The sequence below is a fragment of the Stegostoma tigrinum genome, chromosome 23 (genome assembly GCF_030684315.1).
Source record: "Stegostoma tigrinum isolate sSteTig4 chromosome 23, sSteTig4.hap1, whole genome shotgun sequence".
NCBI classification, from domain to species: domain Eukaryota; kingdom Metazoa; phylum Chordata; class Chondrichthyes; order Orectolobiformes; family Stegostomatidae; genus Stegostoma; species Stegostoma tigrinum.
The window spans coordinates 40,663,340-40,676,684 of NC_081376.1; the positions used below are offsets into that span (position 1 = coordinate 40,663,340).

The window sequence follows — 13,345 nt, forward strand, 5'->3', positions numbered from 1 at the left end:
GCAAAAAGATAAATTGCAAAGAGAATGGATAAATCTGGAGGGTAGGGAGTACAGATGCTCAAGGTTGGAATACTAGCAAGAAGTAACAGTGCAGTGATTGCAGAAATACAACCATGCTTACATGGCTGGCAGTGGAAAAACTTGAAATTCACTGGACTTTAAAATCTTGTTGTATCTAAAAATAGCAAACAGTTGTTTTAAATAATGCAGCATGTTCTATCAAAGCAATGGAAAGCCCTGTACAAAATCCTGCTTTGCACTAAATAAAAACTGTCAGGCTCCCACCAGTGGATGTAAATGTTTTAATCATTTTTAAAAAAAATTATGTTTTCTCATGAATGCTCGAAGCATTGAAGGAATTCAAAAGCAATCTAATTTAGTAGTGAAGTTAGTGTTTGAAGCGTCACTGTTCACTAATGGTTTAGTGTCCCATGAGGGTATGGGTGGAAATAGCAGGCTTTCCTCATCTTCTCCTTGTCGATGACTTGTTGCTGATCTAGACTGGCTACATCCAATGCAAATGGTATGGCTGAAGAAAGTAATTAAGTGACAAAGCAGGAAGATATTATATACTGTTTTCAATACAGTGAAAGAGAAATATCGCTATGTAGTAACTATCAGACAATACTGTATATGTTGTTTTAAACTAATGGTGTGTGTGGGAAAAAAAATGCATTTTGTAAATTTATGTATGTCGTGGTTATGTTCATACGATGGTTAAATAGTTCTTCTGCTTGGAAAAGGAGTTGCCTTTACAAAGTTTTTGGCTTTATATTGAATGAAGAGAACTGACTGTATTTCACTGTAATAATGCCAATTGCATGGGATTCAAATGCAGTTCATAATGTGACTTGCAATGAAAGATCTGAATATGAAATGTCAGCTTATTAGCAGTGTTTGGAGGAAAATAATTTCAAAAGTGTAGATCAAAAATCAAAGTGATGTAGTCTGAATTTATTTCACTATTCCAGCCAGTGGTATTATGATCCGAGGTGATGGTATACTGGACAAGTAAGATCACAGATTGAAATCTGGATCGGGAGGGTTTTTTTCCCTTTCATTTACTGAGGCAGCCATTCTCTGAAACACAAACATGCAATCCTGCAGATATAGTTTTAACGGCAGAAGCTTACTATGAAAAATATGATAGATTAAAACAAGTTATTTATATAAAAGATTCAATTAGGTCACCTCTCAACCTTCTTCTCTCTAATGAAAACAGCCTCAAGTCCCTCAGCCTTTCCTCGTAAGACCTTCCCTCCATATCAGGCAACATCCTAGTAAATCTCCTCTGCACCCTTTCCAAAGCTTCCACATCCTTCTTATAATGTGGTGACCAGAACTGTACGCAATACTCCAAGTGCGGCCGCACCAGAGTTTTGTACAGCTTCACCATAACCTCTTGGTTCTAGAACTCGATCCCTCTATTAATAAAAGCTAAAACACTGTATGCCTTCTTAACAGCCCTGTCATCCTGGGTGGCAACTTTCAAAGATCTGTGTACATGGACGCCGAGATCACTCTGCTCATCTACACGACTAAGAATCTTACCATTAGCCCAGTACTTTGCCTTCCGGTTACTCCTACCAAAGTGCATCACCTCACACTTGTCTGCATTAAACTCCATTTGCCACCTCTCAGCCCAGCTCTGCAGCTTATCTATGTCTCTCTGCAACCTACAGCATCCTTCGTCACTATCCACAACTCCACCGACCTTAGTGTCATTTGCAAATTTGCTAACCCATCCTTCTATGCCTTCATCCAGGTCATTAATAAAAATGTCAAACAGCAGGGGACCCAACACCGACCCTTGCAGTACACCACTAGTAACTGGTCTCCAGGATGAACATTTCCCATCAACTACCACCCACTGTCTTCTTTCAGCAAGCCAATTTCCGATCCAAACTGCTACATCTCCCACAATTCCACTCCTCCACATTTTGTACAATAGCCTATCGTGGGGAACCTTATCGAACGCCTTGCTGAAATCCATTCTTCAATGTTTCCTCTGTACTCTCCTAAAACTCTCCCACTGCAAACAAATCCCTATTATTAACCCAGCGACCCTCTCTCATATTAGTTTAAAACAAATCATGGTTCCAGAAATACTGACAAATTAATTATTAAATCCCCAATACACACAGACCATAATCTGCATCCCTTTAGTTCATGATCCAAGCTCTAAAATAAACGATTTTTATGTACATAAAAATAAATCTATAGTGAATATACCAGTTCTTTGAAAATGTTTTTTTATATTCTCAGTGCATAGAATAATTACTTCTGCACATGTTTTTTTGTAAAATGGTTCAGCACATCCTGCAAACAGTCACAATTTAGAAGAGTAAGAATACAGCAAAGACTTAGATGAAAATATTTAGTCATAAATTATCCACAGAAACAGTTCTCAAAATTAAGAAATTTTAGTTTGAAGTAGCAAACGTTCAATGGTGTAGCTCATGACAAGTTGGATAATAAGTTGCTTTATTAGGAGTGCTGCTAAATCCAGAGTTTTCAATTATCCCATCCCTTTAAAACCATGAAGTGTAATTTCCATAAACAAACACATCTTGAGCCAAGAACTCAATTACCATTTGGTCAGGACAAGAAAATGCTATACACTTCTTGCTGTATGTCAGAAAAACCAAGAAATGACTGTGATAACACAGTGTGGAGCTGGAGGAATACAGCAGGGCAGGCAGCATTAGAAGATAGGAAAGTTGATGTTTCAGATCAGGACCCTTCCCAACCCAAAATCTCAACTTTCCTGCTCCTCTGACACTGCTTGGCCTGCTGTGCTCCTCCAGCTCCATCTCTGACTCCAGCATGTGCATTACTTTCTACAAGAAATGATGTCTTTCTATTTCATATTTCTGACGATTTGACTTTCATGATATCAAACTATTTACAAAACAGATTCCAAGTGTTTTATAGCAGGGATGTGTTCCGTGATAATTTAAATCTCTGTAAATGAATGAAATAATTTTCTGTAAATGCCACAACTTTGAGCCAGCATGAAGAAAAAACTTGTGACCATTATTCACTCTAATGGAAGCTTACCACATATTTGGCATTCTAAAGCTTTATTCTCCAAGTGCATCTTGCTTTACACATGGCGGAAAAAGTTTTAGTTCAGTCCTTGAATTCCAATGTAATGCAGAATGAAGAGACAGACAGGATCTACCACAGCTTATATTTACTGCTTAGCTGGCTGTTGTGCCCTGTCATTACCAGTGCTTTGTATCTTAATTTTCCTGAGTTATATTTTGTCCTTTGTGTGCTCTTCTTGTACTACTGTTTTACATTTCCCACCTATATAGGAGTGGAATTGAGTTTTCTGGAGCAGGTCCCAATGGCAGACCCAGGAATAAGCAGAACTCCCACTCATAAAAGGAACAGTTGATTGACAGTGATTAGATGGCACAGGGCCCAGACAGTTGCAGGGTTGATGATAGGCAGGTCGTCTTTAAACCTGTCTTTATCAGACAGGATTAGAAGTCTAGATCCATTTTAAAACAGCACACAGGCTCACACTCAGTTCCTACAGTAGCATCAGTGTGGTAGCCGCTGATAGAAAGGCCAAGGAGCATTCCCTTGAAGTCAACCTTCCTCTCTACTAGTGACCTCCAACTTTAATAGCAGACAACATGTGACTCCTAATTCAGCGATGCCTCCATACAGGTTGTCTGGGAGGTACTCTTCCCCACTGACAATTTCACAAAATTCTCCTGTATGACCAAGAAAGCTTGGATAATGATTGCAGAGTTAGCAGCATCAGGCTCCACAGGTATAGCTGTGTCCAATGCAGGCCAGAAATCAACCACTCACTCCACAATGCCAAGACGCATAGAATGGTGGTATGAGATCAACGTGGCCCTCATGGGTGCAACAAGCAATGACATTTAGTGAGGAGAAGAACTGGATGGACAACCGAATTCGGGGTAAACCCCAACAAAAAAATCATCATGTAGCCTGGATGCATGTTGCCAGAATTTGCAGGTTCAAACTTCTGTCACTGCAGAATTGAATGAGAGTGCGAGTTGGGGCAGGTTAAATGAGAGGCTCCGTTTTCTATTGGAAGAATGCATTGTGAAAATGGGTTAGGTGCCAATTAAGATGGCACTCGCTTCCCCCTTCTGCCTGCTGGAAAAGAATGCCATGTAACACCAAAGAACGGAATAATGATGGCTGCAGGAATATCTAACATAAGAGGTGGAATATTGCTTTCTGGGATGAAGTATGTATTGGCTTTAAAAGCAAAAGGCACTTCCACCTTTTATGTCAACTAATAGAACTTACATCTTTGATTTAACTTCACTAACCAGAGCATTTCATAAAGGACACAGCCACAAAAGGTGGTTGCAGCTCAAACAACTCAGAACAATGTCATAGAATGCTTTATTGTCTTTTATCCACTCTAACTCAGGACCAAACATGAGTATCATTTATTCAGGACCCTTGGCTCATCAGATTCTCTAGGCCCTTCAGAAAGCCCCACATTCTTCTCACAAGTGAAGACATTCACAGATCTAGGAACTATTACGTCAATCCATAGCTATGAATACAGGAAAGTGCTCATGCCTCCATGGTAATGTCTCTTAACACTTCTTTCCTTCCACAGGAGGAGATACATGAGTGCAAATCTGCCCTAACAGGGGTAAATATAGCTAAATCAAAGCTCCTAACCAAACAGTAAGAAGTGGAACTGGTCAGAGAGCAAGGGTCCATGCCTGTGTTGAAGGTGAGATTAGATACGTATATTAATCTCAAATTGAAAGCCGCAACTCTGCTAATGCCAGCCACACAGGCAGCAGTAAAGTCTTAAAAAAACTTAGGAAGGATGGAGGCTAATAAAACTAACAGATGTTTGTTAATATAGGAAGCCTCCCAATCCAACAAGGAAACAAAGAGCCCGACCTTCATCGTGATCTCTCAGGAGGAACTGTCAGCACTTCCAGTGAATGCACCATCAAGGCATTCTTCCCCACATTCTGCCAGTGCAATGGTATCCACTTTGGTAGGTAATCTATCTGGAGGAGGCTTGTGGCTACATTCTGATGGGCACTGCACTGACACGGGTTTGCTAATACATAGAGTTATGGCCAAAGTCTTTGATATTCAAAGCAATCAAGAAACGCCTGGACGAATACATAAATAAGAGGGATATGCGTCCTGTAAGTGCAGGCAGTTTTAGTATGGAAGGGCAAAATGAGTTGGCGCAGGCTTGGAGGACTGAAGGGTCTGTCCTGTGCTGTACTGTTCTTTGTTCTTTCTAAGACGACAATGTTGAGTTAATTAAAGAAGGCTGATAGACATTTATTTTTAGCTAGAAATAACAGCCTGCACAATCAAGCCAATGGCAGTTCTGCTACTGCAACTGTGAGTGTAGATTCTACTCAACATAACCCACACAAATTAAAGGAAAAAAAAATGCACATTTGATGAATTTACTTAAGAGAAACAATGAGCCATTTTGATAATTCAGTTAAAAAATTTACACTTACATTGCTACTGGTGGGGTGGTGTTCGATTATCAGCTCATTCCTTGCGTCATTGTTCTAACATCATGTCAGGATCAATGCAGTTGATTTAGGCCAGCAGTGTAACTCTGGCAAATCATTGAGAAGGACACTCTCAGTATTTTTTCCTACCAAAGGAAACAAAATTTCACAGCAATTTGTTGTTGTCCTTCTCTCCCTTCTGATGTCAGTGACAACAATTAATGGATTCTGTCAGTTTTATGCAACAAGGCAGCCCTATCAGGTGAATGTGAAGAGTCTGCACACTCAAGCCAAAGATAGTCCTGCTATTGCCATCGTACGTTTAGATTCTACTTGATATAATCCACACAAGTTAAGAAAAAAATCATGCATATTCATATAATCAAAGCTAATTACATGTTGATACTTTAATGCAAAAATCTATCCAGATGCAGTTAGGCTTGTGTTTCCATGGGTCCATTAGGTAAATCAGTACAGTATTCTAGCAAAAACTGAAATTTTTGTTTCCCAATTGTACACCAATTAGGTATCAGTAAGGTGGCACTACTGTCATTAATTTGTACTACACTGAAAAGCCACTTACCACCATTTTTTTTATCTCTATGACCCAGGTTTATATGCAGCTCCCCAGCATAGCCAGGTGTGACCCAACTGAATCTTACAGGATCTCCAAGGATCAGGACAGGATAAACGCAGAAACTTTCTTCAGTGGGAGAATGTGGAACGAAGGATCTCTGTTTATAAATAAGGCGTCAATTTAAGACAGAGATAAAAGAAATTTCTTTACACAGAAGGTTGACAGCTTCTGCAAATGTAGTGGAAGCGGAGACTTTAAATATTTTTAAGACGGGGAAGATAAATTATTTCCAACTAAACGGTTGAAAGATTATCAGGAATCTGTAGGAATGTGGAGTAATCAGTTCGGGAGTCATGTTACAATTGAATGATGCACCAGGCTCAACCAAGTGACGTGCTCCTGCTCCTTATTTGTATGTTTTATGCTCAAGTCCCATCTGATATTCTTGTGATGATTTCTACATTGTCTTTGCATCAATGGGGCAGTATACAGGGGAGCAAGCTCAAGGAGGTGAGTGGCTGACCTCTGCCCCTAATTTATGCTTAAATAACTGGAGAAAAGTTTGATTTCTCTGCTATTTTAGGAACAGCCTGTGGGTAGTCCAGATTCAGCTCAAACTAACCATAATGCGACGTAAGTAGACATTAGGTTGCCAATGTCATTCAGGAAGAACAAAAGGATATTTAACTTTTACAAATGGAAATGTTAATCATGCAAGAGGGGAGTGCTTCTGGTTTGGCAGAAGTATGATTGTCTAACTACATTATCTGGGCAGCAGGCAGACAGCCACGTGCAAGATGTGCCCTTTTACATATAGCCTAGAAAAGCTAGATATTTCTACAGGCTGACAAATGTGATTGCTCTGTTTCCAGCTGCATAAGTTACCTTAAAGAAGACAGCAGTTCAGAAAATAAGAATTTGTATGTGCTACATTTAAAACTGAATATTACAGCAGTGGAATCTATATACAAAACAAATATGTACTCCTGAAACACCATGTGAAAGGGATCAGGAAACATACCGTAGCAGAATCTGCATATTGAATAGGGACAAAGTGATAGAAATTATGAGCGTGTGCATGTGTCTGTGGTCAGGCTGTGGGGGGAAGAGAGTGAGAGTTGTACACTCTTGAGAGGGACAGACAGATCCCGTGAAGGAAAGACAACCCAGAGAGAAGCCCAATCTGCAGCTATAACTCAATACAGGTGGGATAAGTTTTCCAATTGTGGGATTACCTGGGGAGGATGTACTCATTAGGAGCTGTAGGCCACTGTGATGGGCTGCAGTACAAACAGACCTAGGGATACCATAACCGAAACTTCCAGTATTGAAGGTAGCCTATTTGGAAGACAACAATGCACCTTGAAGTGAAGCAAATCCAATGTATTTGGTCTGGGAGGGTTCAGGAAGCTTAGGATTGGGGGGAAGAGAGGGTTGGGAAGTGGGCTTTTTAGAGTAGGTAGGTGAAAAGGAACGGGGATATAATCTTCAGGAAGGGATTCCCCCATTGTACAAAGACAGCATCTGTATTAGTTCCATAAGTTTATAAACCTCCTCAAAAACAAAAGATCCCATTCACATCTACACCACCCGCCCCTCCAACTATATTTTGCCACCAATCTGTTTTGTCAGGGTCATTTGAACTTCTAAAAAACTCAATTCACCCATAATTATTTGTTTACACGGTGGGTGCACTCCCAATTTCAACAGCCACTGGCCATTCATATTATGGGGTATGAACTCAAAGGTCCATGGGAAAGTGATGCGCCAAGCACCAGGCTGTTGAAACACACCTGGCAGAGGCATATAATATCCAGCCCAAAGATCTAGGTAAGGAAATGAAAAGAGTTAACTCTTAAGCATGTACTTAGGAAGGTACATTAATAAGGGTATCATAATGACATGAAGGAAAGACTCTGAAAAGAGAAGCAGCTTAAACCTCTTGCTTTGTTAGAATTTATATAGCATTATGTAAATAAGAATTACTTCAAAAGTCCTGAGAGTCGAGCCACATCTTCTTCATAGAATTGCGCAACCTAGACATCCTCTATGATATACCTACCTTGTCAACAACAAATGCAGTGTGGCCTGCACATGTCATTCACTTTTAATAATTGGATTGGATTTCACAGATTTTTTAAAAACTAGTTTCATTAATTAATTTCCATTTTATGAAAGCAATGTTCTTCCAACACATTGCTATTTAAGTGGCATATCACTGGTGTATTTAAGTAAATCAGTTTGTATTTGCTAATTGAAAGCAAGCTAACATTTTTAAAAGAATATGATTAATGGAAAGATTTTTTGGAACATGTTTGAACCACTTTTTGTGGCTGGTACCTGTTATGACATTGCCAAATTAGTTACAAGACAATTAAAGCCATTCTTTTTAAAGTACTAATATTTTTATTGTCTTTGTATAAATCTAAGCACACTTTTGTGTAAGCAGATGTTATCAATATCAAATAAATTATACACTATATCCTCTAATAACAGTGTGCTTGAATTTACTGACCTGCTGTCTTGGCAAAAATATCCTGGGTGCACAAAATAGTTGCTAAGCAACCAATCAACTATTATGAACAGTTCCTTCTGAGACTACAATGTTAGCATTCTTACACGAAACCAAGGAATTTGAGACAACAAGCACAACAGGGTTACGGAGTCACATTTGTACAACACGGGTACATACCCTTCGGTTCAGCTCGTCCATGCCGACCAGATATCCTGAATTACTCTAGTCCGATTTGCTAGCATTTGGCCCTTATCCCTCGAAACTCTTCCTATTCACATACGCATCCAGATGCCTCTTAAATGTTGTAATTGTACCAGCCTCCACCACTTTCTCTGGCAGCTCATTCCACACTTATATCACTTACTGTGGGAAAAAGTTGCCCCTTAAGTTCCTTTTGAATAAAAACCAAAAGAACTCTTTATTTATTCATTCATGGGATGAGGGCATTGCAGACCAGACAGCATTAATTGCCCATCCCTAATTGCCCAGAGGGCAGTTTAGAGTCAACCAAATTGCTGTGGGTCTGGAATCACATGCAGGCTAGACCAGATAAGGATTTCCTTCCCTAACGGACAAGAGTGAACCAGATGGGTTTTTGCAACAATTGACAATGGGTTCATGGTCATCATTAGATTCTTAATTCCAGATATTTTATTGAATTCAAATTCCATGATCTGCCATAGCAGGATTCAAACCTGGGACCCCAGATTATCTGGGTTTCTGGGTTAACAATCCAGCAATAATACCACAAGGCTACTGGCTCCCCAACTACAGATGCTGTAAATCAGGAGCAAAAACAGAAGTTGCTGGAAAAACTCTGCAGCATCTGTGAAGAATAAATCAGAGCTAATGTTTGGGTCCAGTGACCCTTCCTGAAATCTGAGGACCCGAAACATTAGAGAAAACGGGAACAGCAGATGTTGGAGAATCCGAGATTACAAAGTGTAAAGCTGGATGAACACAGCAGGCCAAGCAGCATCTTAGGAGCACAAAAGCTGACATTTCGGGCCTAGACTCTTCATCAGAAAAGGGAGATGGGGAGAGGGTTCTGAAATAAATAGACAGAGAGGGGGAGGCAGATCAAAGATGGATAGAGGAGAAGATAGGTGGAGAGGAGAGTATATGTGGGGAGGTAGGGAGAGGATAGGTCAGTCTGGGGAGGACCAACAGGTCAAGGAGGCGGAATGAGGTTAGTAGGTAGGAAATGATGGTGCGGCTTGAGGTGGGAGGATTGGATAGGTGAAAGGAAGGAACAGGTTAGGGAGGTGGGAATGAGCTGGGCTGGTTTTGGGATGCAGTGTGGGGAGGGGAGATTTTGAAGCTTGTGAAATCCACATTGATACCATTGGGCTGCAGTGTTCCCAAACAGAATATGAGTTGCTGTTCTTGCAACCTTCGGGTGGCATCATTGTGGCACTGCAGGAGGCTCAGGATGGACATGTCGCCTAAGGAATGGGAGGGGGAGTTAAAAAGGTTCGCATCTGGGACGTGCAGTTGTTTATTGCGAACCAAGTGTAGGTGTTCTGCAAAGCAGTCCCCAAGCCTCTGCTTGGTTTCCCCAATGTAGAAGAGGCCACAACAGGGACAGCGGATGCACACTGGCAGATGTGCAGGTGAGCATCTGCTTGATGTGGAAAGTCATCCTGGGGCCTGGGATGTGGGTGAGGGAGGAGGTGTGCAGGCAAGTGCCAGGTGTGGTGGGGTCGGAGAGGAGCGTGGAGCGAACAATGGAGTCATGGAGAGAGTGGTCTCTCTGGAAGGCAGACAAGGGTGGGGATGGAAAAATGTCTTTGGTGGTGGGGTCAGATTGTAGATGGCAGAAGTGTCGGAGGATGATGCGTTGGATCCAGAGGTTGGCGGGGTGGTATGTGAGGATGAGGGGGATTCTCTTTTGGCAGTTATTGCAGGGATGGGGTGTGAGGGATGAGTTGCGGGAAACACGGTCGAGGGCGTTCTTGACCACTGCGGGGGGTGGGGGGGAAGTTATGGCCCTTGAAGAACGAGGTCATCTGGGATGTACGGGAGTGGAATGCCGCATCCTGGGAGCAGATGCAGCAGAGGCGGAGGAATTGCGAAAAGGGGATGGAATTTTTGCAGGAAGGTGGTAGGAAGAGGTGTATTCTAGGTAGCTGTGGGAGTTGGTGGGCTTGAAATGGATATTGGTTTCTAGGTGGTCGCCTGAGATGGAGACAGCAAGGTCCAGGAAGGTGAGGGATGTGTTGGAGATGGTCCAGGTGAACTTCAGGTTGGGATGGAAGGTGTTGGTGAAGTGGATGAACCGAAACATTAACTGTGATTTGTTCTTCACACATGCTGCCAGACCTGCTGAGCTTTTCCATCAATTTCTCTTTTTGCCTCTTTTAAATCATTCCTCTCTCACCTTAAACCTATGCCCCTCCAGTTTTGGATTCCCCCACCCCAGGGAAAAGGCCTTGTCTATTTAGCCTATCCATGTCCCTCATGATTTTATAAACCTCTCCAGGGTCACCCCTCAGCCTCCGACGCTAAACGGAAAATAGCCCCAGCCTATTCAGCCTCTCACTATTGCTCAAACCCTCCAAACCTGGCAAGACAAACAGCTCACAATCAAATTAATTGCAATCTTAAACATTTAGAGCAAGTCTTTAAAATGCATTAATATTAGAACTAATCTTCCACATTTATTTTAATCAATAAAACACACATCTGCCACTACTAATCACAAACAGCTTAGACAAAATTTTTACTATAAATATGCAATACAAAAGCAATCTAACTGGCCTTCATCTTTGAAATTCATACTATAATAAAGCTGTTCCATAGTAATGAACACGGAACATTTAACTATTCAGAATATTTAGATACTTGAAATCCAGTTTTGGTAAATATGAAATCTTTGAAATCTCTATTCACCCAGAGGGTGATGGAACATTGAAATGCACTGCCTTGGAGAGTAACTGAGGCAGGAGAATTTGCAACCTTTTAAAAAGTACTTGGATGAGCACTTGAAATGTCATAATATTCAAGGCTGTTGGTCAAGTGCTGGAAAGTGGGACAACTGTAGATTTACAGCAATTGCTGACAATGCAGATTCAATGAGCTGAAGGACCTTTTCTGTACTGAATGATTCTATGAAATCTAACAGAAAACCACTAAAATGAAAATTTCGTTTAGCTGCAATTAAAAACACATCCTGTGTTCCAATATATAAATCATCCATAGACATTTTGAAGGGGAGCGTAATCAAACTGAATTATCATTTCACTGGCTTTGCATTGCTCCTCACTTTAAGCAAAAGTAATGATTACAACTTTGATAGCAGGGAACTGTTCATGTTATAAAGGAAACAATCAATAGGTTTGAAGTACTACACCGATAAATTAAAATAACAGTCATTATATGCACTTCAAACTTAAAATGAAATATTTACTTCACACTAAAGAAATATGCAAGCATTCAAACTTGACCTGATATTTGGATGCATTGATCTACCACCTGTCATTCACTACTGACTCTCTGAATGAGAGGAATCTTAGATTTCCACAGAATTATAATCATTTCTGTTTGATAGGGTAATAAAATTGCAATAACCAATGTAAATGGATCAGATTCTATTCATATCCTGTCTCAGTTAAAATTGGTTGATATGCCAAATAGCACAATTTTTATGATACACAAAGCCAGGGAACAACTCAAGTAAACAGATTACAGAGATCACATATAAATCAATTCCATGTACTGCAGCTCCTATCAAAGTCCTTTGATTACTCTTGGTAAATGGTACACAATGTCTGAACCAGATACTGTGGAGTACAAACTTTCCTATGTATATTATCAAGCCTGCTGCCAGATCTTAACTTATTTAGTTTGTGAATTAATTATCCACTGTTAGTAATAATTAACATTCCAAATGAAATAGATATAAAATGCACATAAGCATTGTAATTGAGTCTGGAAAGACTTCCACACAATGCTTTCAAAAGATTCATTTAAAACTTGAAACAAGAACAGAATGTCTTGGAGAAGCTCAGAATGACAACAGCTGTGGAGAGAAAAATGTTAACACTTCGAGTCCATAACGAATCTTCTTCAGAGCTTAAGATCTCCAGCATCCATGGCACTTAGCTTCTAACTTAAAATCAATTCTTTCAATGTAAAAAGTACATTATATTCTTTCAATATTCTTTCAATAATTTCAAAAAAAAAATTCTAAGATGCAATTTTAAACAAACAGTCAGGTCAATGTGTGCTGCAAATACTTAGAAATAAATAATCCCATAAAATGTAAAGCAACAATAGAGATGTTGGTTTGCTTAGATCCAATCTTTGTAAATGCAACAAACTGTTTTTCATAAAGCAGATTTCTATGTCTAGCTATTTGTTACCATTACAGACTGGAGAATCAATGTTTATCATAGTCATATTTTTCAAGAGGAACATTTAAGATTTAAAAGCATGCATCTTGTCAGTTTAACACACTTCCATATATCTCACCATCAGTAAACAACCTTTGAAAGTAACAGTTCATTCACCAAAAAGCAACAAGTCTGTTATGAATACCATTCCTGATCAATGAATGTTTCAGAATTTTCAAAGTTGCAGGGGTCATCGTGTGAGCCATGTGTAAAATGCAATACTCTACACCTGTTAACTTTGATACCCTTTTGTAGGTGAAAACTGCCAATCTGTAGCTGATTTATCTCTATTACAAACCTGCTTTTAAGGTTGTTCTGAAGAAAAAAAAGTATACAAAGTACATTTAAAAAATAGTAT

General features: G+C 40.0%; 1 protein-coding gene across 1 annotated transcript in view; it reads right to left on the reverse strand.

Moving 5' to 3' along the window:
• The window catches only part of LOC125462440 (uncharacterized), a 223,525-nt gene that overhangs the window by 129,820 nt on the left and 80,360 nt on the right, over positions 1-13,345 (reverse strand). The gene's annotated exons all lie outside the window — the stretch shown is intronic.